This window comes from Acomys russatus, chromosome 11 (genome assembly GCF_903995435.1).
Source record: "Acomys russatus chromosome 11, mAcoRus1.1, whole genome shotgun sequence".
Classification (NCBI taxonomy): Eukaryota; Metazoa; Chordata; class Mammalia; order Rodentia; family Muridae; genus Acomys; species Acomys russatus.
Genome location: NC_067147.1, coordinates 62646254 through 62655110, shown reverse-complemented (window position 1 = coordinate 62655110; position 8857 = coordinate 62646254). Strand labels below are relative to the sequence as shown.

The following is an 8857-nucleotide window of genomic DNA, read 5'->3' as shown; positions in this document are numbered from 1 at the left end:
ATGATTGGGCAATCCTCCAGCCCACAGTGCTGCCCACATCACTTTATAGTTTCATTCTTTAAATATTGTGTACCATGTCCTTTCAAGGTCGCAGTGTAGGTCCTGCCTCTGTTCTGAGGCCCTGAATGATCATCTGCCTCGACCTGGTGCTTGAGTTATGTTGGATTTAAGCAGACCGCAGAACATCGTAAGGTCTCATTCGCCAATTATTGACCTTATTTCCTGAGCAAGTGGAGTCCTACTGAGAAAGCCCCTGCCCTATGCTGTTCCTGCTGATGGTTCCTGCTGATGCTGGCTTGAGAGATCTTGACGAAAAAGATCAAACTTGCCCCATGGAAGTCGATGCCCCAATCAGCAGGAAGTGCTCTAACAGTATCGATGGCCCCTTTCCTGTCTAACCTTCCTTCTCTCCTACCTCGTGTTGGGGGCTTGGAAGGGATGGGGTGGTGTAGGGAGGTAGGAAAAAGAACACAATAAAGCAGCCAAAAGTCAGGCTACGCACACCAAGGAACCACTGTGAGACTCTGAAACATTGTAACGGGAACATGGGTACTTTGGTAGTTGGCGGAATCACACATTTGAGTTATACATTCAGAGTTCAAAAAAAATAACAATAAGGCCCAGGCATAACCATGGCCCTGATACGTCAACTTTCATTAAACTGGGTTAGTGGAACCTGTGCTCCCACTGTGGTGCTTATTTTACGTTAGATGAGGGGGAGATAAATAGCCTAAGTCTTCTACAAGCCCAGGATTTGATTTTCTTCTTGACGTCCACCTGGGGACTGGGCACCTACTGAATTGGGCGATAGGCTATTGCTGGCCAAAGAGGATATTCTCTGGTTGAAGGTAAGGAAAATGTTTCTCATCTGTGAAATGTCAGATGGGTGCTCATCAACCAAGCCTTGGGCTGAGGATGGGGTAGGGCCAATGAAACCAGGGATTTGGCTTGTTTGCCTTTGCACTGTTATCGGAGGTTGCTTAAAAGAAAGAGAGATTTCAGTTTGTGTGTGTGTGTGTGTGTCTCTGTGTGTGTGTGTGTCTCTCTCTCTCTCTGTGTGTGTGTGTGTGTGTGTGTGTGTGTGTGTGTGTGTGTGTGTCAGTGCTTGCATAGGCCCTCAAAATGGGCATTGGATTCCCTGGAGTTGTGTGACATGGGTGTTGGGTGTTGGGAACTGAACTCTGGCCCTTAGCAAGAGCATTGAGCTCTTTTAACTGCTGAGCCAACTTTTTTGAAATAAGCTATCACTCTGTGGCCCACGCTGGCCTCAAGCTCATCATCCCCCTTCCTCCTGTGCTAGCACCAAAAGCATGTGCAACAATGCCTGACCTAACCGAGATGAATTTTTATCACCCATAATGAGTCAGGTAGTTGTGTGGTTTGATTCCTTCAAGCTATGAACAGGAGCAAAGCAAGGTCAACCACGGTTCCCCTTCCTGTGTTTCTCAGAACATCAGGCTTGGAAAATGTTCTCTAGAATCCTGGTCTTGATGTCTGTTGAGTAGGTGACCTGAAACATGTTATTTACCCTGAGGCAGTTCTGTCACTGATACAGCTGATAGAAAAGGTCACTGCAAGGATACTGTGGAAACCATCTGAGCAGAGAGCAGTCTACCACAACTGGACCAAGGGAAATGCTCCGCAGGAATAAAATGCTAATAGAAAAAGGAATGATCTCCAGACCTTCATTGACACCTTCAGATGACCAACCCCTGCCCTCACTCATAGCACAATGTTGACACTCCAAAGCTTATATAGACCAGTGTCAGGACAACAGCTGGGCTGCAGTGGCACACCCCTTTAATCTCAGCACTCAGGAGGCAGAGGCAGGCAGATCTCTGAGGTCGAGGCCACCCTGGTCTATAGATCAAGTTCAGAGCAGCCACAGCTCCACAGAAAAACTCTGTCTCAAAAACCAAAAACAAGTCTGAAGGCACAAACTGGGAGAAGCAGTGGCAAATGGAACAGCTCAAAAGAGAAAAGGGGGCAAAGTCGTTCAGGCGGCTAAAGTATATAAAGATTTTGAGAAATAAGGCAGAGAAAAGGAGGGAGGGAGTTGCCAAGTTAGATACAGAAAGTTAATAAGAACAGTGGTTAATGCATGAATGATTTGAGTGCCACTACAGTAACACTAAAAACTGTATAAAAAGAAAGCCAAGGGTGCTTAGGCATTTGACACCAGCCTCCTTTGCCCAGGAAGCCACGGTGAGTGTCCACCTGTCCCACACCACATTCCTGGTTTCCTCTCAGCTATCAGGCACTATCTGACCTGGAGGAACAACAGAGGAGGAGAACCTGTTAGGTGTGGGCCTGGAGAAGGAAACCAGAGAAACATCAGCCAAGCTTGTGTGTCCTGATAAGTGCCAGGGTGAGTTTTCATCAGGCCCATTGTATCTCTCGACTCTGACAGTCTCGTCCCTCCAACTAGACACAAAGGCCATGGGCAACCAGAGCTCCCCCCGTGGGCTTCCCCCTGCTGGGCTTCTCTGAGCACCCACACCTGGAAAAGATCCTCTTTGTGGTTGTCCTGTGTTCCTACCTCCTCACCCTCCTAGGTGTTAGGGACGAGCTATATGGCCAATGTTCAGCCATCTTGTCAGAACCTAGGTTCCTATTTCTCCAGAAGTCTGCCATTCACCAGAAACTAGCTGACCTTGTCGTAGGTCGGCAGTTAGACACCTGTTGTGGTTTATTGTGGGGGCTACTCCTTTTCCGGTGGGGCTACTGATAAGATCAGAGTAAAGGCCAGCTGCCTGTGAGCAGCAGTTCTGGGAGCTTTTTCCTGACTAACCAGATCCTTCACGACTTTCCTGGAATTTCTCTTCTGCAATTAGCAGATGTAAAGACAGATACCTACCTGCTGCAGCATCCCAGAGTTAGGTATCCATAGCAACCCTTGCTTACGCAAATACCCAAGCCTCTGTGCCTATATAAACTCTGTGAAATTTTTCAATAAACGGGGTTTGATCAGAATGCAGACTTGCCCCTTCTTCGTGTCTAGTGTTCTGTCTCTATACAGGAAAATTTTCCTCCCGAGCGTTACTCGAACCCCAGCGGGCCGGGGCACCTAGGAAACACACTCATCCTCCTGCTGTCCACACTGGACCCCGGGCTCCACTCCCCAATGTACTTCTTCCTCTCTAACCTCTCCTTCTTGGACCTCTGCTTCACCACAACCTGTGTCCCCCAGATGCTGCTCAACCTCTGGGGACCCACAACGACCATCAGCTTCCTGGGATGCTCCATACAGCTCTTCATCTTCTTATTCCTGGGTACCACAGAGTGCATCCTCCTGACAGTGATGGCCTTTGACCGCTATGTGGCCATCTGCCAGCCCCTGCACTATGCCACCATCATCCACCCTCGCCTGTGCCGGCAGCTGGCCGCTGTGGCCTGGGTCATTGACCTGGTGGAGTCAGAGGTTCAGACACCATCCACTCCTCTCCTGCCCTTCTGTCCCCACCATCAGGTTGATGATTTCGTGTGTGAGGTCCCGGCTTTGATTCGGCTATCCTGTGGGGACACCACCTACAACGAGATCCAGATGGCTGTTGCCAGTGTCTTCATCTTAGTCTGTCACCCTCTTCTACAGCTCAGTCACTGCTGTCCATCTGCAGCCCAAAAACCCCTATGCCCAGGAGAGGGGCAAGTTCTTAGGTCTCGTCTATGCAATGGGCACTCCCACACTCAACCCTCCCATATGCACCCTGAGGAACAAGGAGGTAAAGAGGGCACTGAGGAGGCTGCTGGGGAAGGGAGTGGAGCCCAGCTGACACAGGCTCTGTCAGTAGGCTGAAGAAAGATTCTGTAGCCTTCATCAAAAGGTTTATGGTTTCCTCCCTACCCTGCCACTGTGGTGGATGACAGAATTTAAGAGAAAAAAAAAAAAAAAAAAAACCCACAAGAAATTCAGTAAAGGAGTTTAACCATGTGAAACATTACATGAGTCAAATGTAATCCATCCATATTTTCCTTTTTTTGATTTTTCTTTGTTTTGTTTTTTGAGACAGGGTCTCTCTGTGTAATCTTGGCTGTCCTGGACTTGCTTTGTAGACCAGGCTGGTCTCGAATTTACAGAGATCCACCCGACTCTGCCTCCCAAGTGCTGGGATTAAAGGCGTGTGCCACCATGCTGGCTTTTCCATCCGTATTTTCATTGTATCAATTCCCCTCTGTCCTCCTCTCACTGATTTGGTTTCTAATTCCCTTGCCAACATGTCGCTATTTTTAGTTTTTTTTTTTTTTTAACTTGAATTAATTTTTTTTTCTTCAAAACAGGGTTTCTCTGTGTAGCCTTGGCTGTCCTAGACTCTCTTTGTAGACCAGGCTGACCTCGAACTCACATCGATCTGCCTGCCTCTGTCTCCTGAGTGCTGGGATTAAAGGCGTGCGCCAATGTTGCTATTTTTAAAAAGATTTTATCTAACGTTCTCTCTCTCTCCCTCTCTCTCTCTCTCTATGTGTGTGTGTGTGTGTGTGTGTGTGTGTGTGTGTGTGTGTGTGTAAGCAGATGTCTGAGGAAGCAGGAGCTACCCAACATGGGTGATTAATTTGAACTCTGGTCTTTTGAAAGAGCACAGACGCTCTTAAAGCTGGGCCATCTCTGTTGCCCTTTGTCACAATTTTTTTATTCCTATCTCCCACTGTATTTTTGTTGCATCTCCTTTGAGTTTCCTTGTAATTATTTATGTCTCTCCTGTTCTCTTCCTGTTTTATCCTCCCAAAAAATCAGCAAGGGTTGAGGGGAAATGGAAACTTAGCTCAGAAACTCAACTGAAAACAGTGTTTGAATGTTTGCCTAAAATCTACACCGAGACTTGCAGTCAGACCATTCCCGAATGTATGCTGCTGGTCCCACACCACAATAAAATGTTCCAAAAGCCTTGGGAAGCAATCTAAAAAGCAGTTTTAGCATTCCTGCTCACGAGCAGAACAATTTGAACACTGGGATTTTGGTGCCATCTACTGGCCAGACCTGGAACTACACTGCTTTACCAAGTTCCCTAAGTCCCGTCTCTAAACAAAAGGACACACCAGGGCTTCTGGGGGTAATTAACGTTGTAGTTGGTGTGATATACTTATGTCTTGTAATGTCCCAGGTACTGTTTACAGTATTTTAAACCTTTAACCCATTTCATCCTTGAAGTTTTTGCAATTAATGTAGTTAATGTAATGTACTTACATATGACTTGAGATGTTCCAGGTACTGTTTAAAATAATTTACACCCCTTGACCCATTTCATTCTTGTGGTATTATGAAGCTTTTTGTTTGTTTTTCTTTTCGTTTTTTGTTTGTTTGTTTGTTTTGAGACAAGGTTTCTCTGTGTACCTTTGGCTGTCCTTGATTCATGAACTAAGTAATCCACCTGCCTCTGCCTCACTTCCTTCCGTGCTGGGATTGCAGGCATGCACCACTGCGCCCACTCAAGTATTATGAAGCTGGTTTTGGCTTTTGTTTGTTTGCTTGCTTGCTTGAGACAGGGTTTCTCTGTGTAGCCTTGGCTGTCCTGGAACTTGCTCCATAGATCAGGCTGGCCTCAAACTTACAGAACTCCATCTGCCTCTGCCTCAGGTGGATCTCTGTGATCTTTCTGAGTTTGAGGCCAGTCTGGTTTACAGAGAATCCAGGACATCGAAGGCTACGAAACCTTGGGGGGAGGCAGGGATGGGGAGGTTGCCACCACTGCCCAGCGTGGAGCTTTTTCAGAAGCAACTACTAAGAGTTCCGATGCCATCATCTCTCAATGCTCTCTGCCAGGACTGGCAGCCAAGAGGGCAGAATACAGATCTCCAGCTCTTAGTCCTGCCTTGATACAAAGCCTTCCTAGCACAAGGGAGAGGCCTCAATTTGCCCTCCAATCAATCTTCACTGGATGTGTCCACACTGAGACTTGCCACCCTATAGAAAGTTCTCCAAATGTTTCAAAGCATGCTGTGAGAATGTCAGAAGCAAAGGAAAACTCTGGCAAGAAATTTGAGCCTGGGGGTTTGTCTCAGTGAGGCAGCACCAGCAAAGCAGACAAGCATCTCTTCTCCCTGCGGCGACTTAAAATCCTCATCACTAATCCTTCCTGCTTTTCTAAGTTCCGGTAAAACATAACTTCTCTGTTTGCCCTCTATCTCCCATTCTTGGTTATTAGCCAGCCAAAGTTCTAACCCTGCTTACCCCGACACTCTGGGCAGTTTCTCTTTCTCTGAAGAGCCATACCCACACCACACACCTCCCATGCAGCTTCTCAAACAACCACTGCTGAGCCCATGCTTTCTAGGTCTGACTCAGAGGGAGCCTAGCCCTAACCTTCTCATAGCTCTTAGGGTTTGGCTTCAGTCTGCCAACCTGTCACTGCCTACCTGCCACAGGGCGTGGCCCTGCCAGGGCTATATAAAAGGACATTCCACCTCGCCTCTCTCACCTCTCCTCCTGGCAACAGCTGAGATTTAGGGTTTGCCTGTCTTTTCTTCCCCTCACATCCAGCTCCAAATAGTCCTCAAGTATTCCTGAGTCCCCTTTTAAGTTCTTTTGTTGTTGTTGTTCTGTTCTGTTTTGTTTTGTTTTTTGAGACAAGGTTTCTCTGTGTAGCCTTGGCTGTCCTGGACTCACTTTGTAGACCAGGCTGGCTTTGAACTCACAACGATCCGCCTGCCTCTGCCTCCCGAGTGCTAGGATTAAAGGCGTGCGCCACCACTTAACTAAATTCTTTTTTTTTTTTTTTTTAAAGGATTTATTATTTATTTATTATCATGTACACAGTAATCTGCCTTCATGTACACCTGCAGGCCAGCAGAGGGCACCAGATCACATTATAGATGGTTGTGAGTCGCCATGTGGTTGCTGGGAATTGAACTCAGGACCTCTGGAGGAGCAGTCAGTGCCCTTAACCTCTGAGCCATCTCTCCAGCCCCAACTAAATTCTTTTAATCTACAAGACCAAGAGCCCTCAGAAGGAACTCTGTGTTCTCCCATACAGGGCAGACATTTTTCTTGAAACTTGACCCAAAGCAGAGAGAATAAAATTTGAAATATCTGCTGACTTGGGAGTTGACGTTATCTGAGAAGGAACTGTGGCCTTGGCTACGAAGAAGAACCCTGCATGATGCACATCAAGATGGGGAAATAAGAGAGTTAGATATAGCAAGGATAAAATCCTTACGAGTTAAATTAAAAAAAAAAAAAAGAGTAAGATAAAGTCCTTATGAAGTAGGGGCTAGACTGACTTGGGTAGACACAAAAGCTACTGAGTCAGATGCAATTTTTCAAAGGACTTTTTAGTTTTTGGGACTTTCAGTATTTAGGGTCTCCATAGAGTAAGCACTTATCTCCTGAATACAAGTCAGTCATTAGGGCAAAGCTCCGGGCTGCACCTGCGAATTGTCTGGTCATCAGTTGACTTCTGAGCCTCCAGCAAAGGTAACCCTCCCAAGTCTCAGGCTGTGCACAATTAACCACTTCCCCAGGCCTGTCCTGGAACAAACCCTCAAAACATAGTTTTACTTTTCATACTTGCATTTATTTTTTGAGACAGGGTCTCACCATGTAGCCCTGCCTGGCCTGACTCTCTCAAGACAACCTCCGGCTTCTGACTTCTGAGAGCTGGGGTTAACGTCAACCTATGCAACACAGGGCTTTAAGAGGCCTTTTTAAGGAGCGATTACTTGGAGTTAGAGGCTACAGGAGATCAACAGCCCCAAGGAATGCTGCCTGGCAGGGAACAACTTCCCTTTTCTAAAGGAGATTTGCATCTGAAGGGGCCTTATTCCTAACATCTATGAGTGCCTTTACTCAAATCTACATAACAAACCCCTATTCACAGGCCAGTACTTACTACACTTTCCCTGGTCTCCCCTCCACCTGCTCACTAGAAATGAGACCCTTGTCCCTAGGGCGGACTAACCTTCTGTGTAAAGCCACTTCCATCAGCCTCCGCGTGTTCATTCCTAGCATCCTAATCTCACGTCTGTCGCTCACTAATCTTTTACCTGCCTGCAGAACCCATGATAGGGGGACCGCTCCTCTTCAATACTCTGCACACATGGGAAGATGCAGACCGTCAGGCTCGCACACCTGCCTTCTCTGGCAATCACCTTCCTTCAGGCTAAAGTGGTTCCAACCCCACCCCCAGTGCTGCAACCCTAATACAATACAGTTCCTCACGTTATAGTGACCTTCAACCATAAATGTAATTTTGCTACTGTTATGAATATAGTGTAAGTATCTGATAAACACATCCCCTGAAAGGATTGTTCATTCAATCTCCTCCCAAAAAGGGTCATGACCCACAGGTGAGAATCACTGCATTAGAGTCTTCCTGTTTGGGAGGGGGAGGGGCTATAAAAGTGAATGCAGTTACAATGGCAGTTAATGAAGTGAATGCTGTTACAAGGGCAGCTAATGTGTTGTTGCTTGGTTGTTTTTAATCACATGCTCGAGGCAGCATAACCTGGAGCCCACTTTTATGATTGCCTTTTGGCTAAAGGACAAACCAAACTATGTTTGGCTTGGGCAGCCTAAGGTTCCCAAGCACTGTCAGGGGGAAACTTTTATTTAGCACAGCCATCTTCAAAGAGGCAGAAAGGGCAGATCTAGGGTGGCAGCTGGCCCTGAAGCTCCCAAATTATGGCCCTAGTGAAATGCTGAATATCAGATGAGCAAGACTGGTTTGCGCAGGCTGGGTACAGTGGTACACACAGCTGCAGTTCCAGCAACATAGAGGCAGAAGTAGGCGGGTTTCTGGGTTTGAGGGCAGCCTGGCCTACACAGTGAGTCACAGGCCAGTCAGGGTTGGGGAGAGAAACCTGGTACGGTCAGGTTATGAACACTGTCTTTGTAGTAGGTCACATTTCCTGATAACGCTGCAAT

At 47.0% G+C, this 8857-nt stretch overlaps 1 pseudogene; it reads left to right on the top strand.

Annotated features, from left to right (window-relative positions):
* Positions 1–3773, top strand: LOC127195236 (olfactory receptor 2H2-like; annotated as a pseudogene).
* Positions 3774–8857: the final 5084 nt, after the last annotated feature.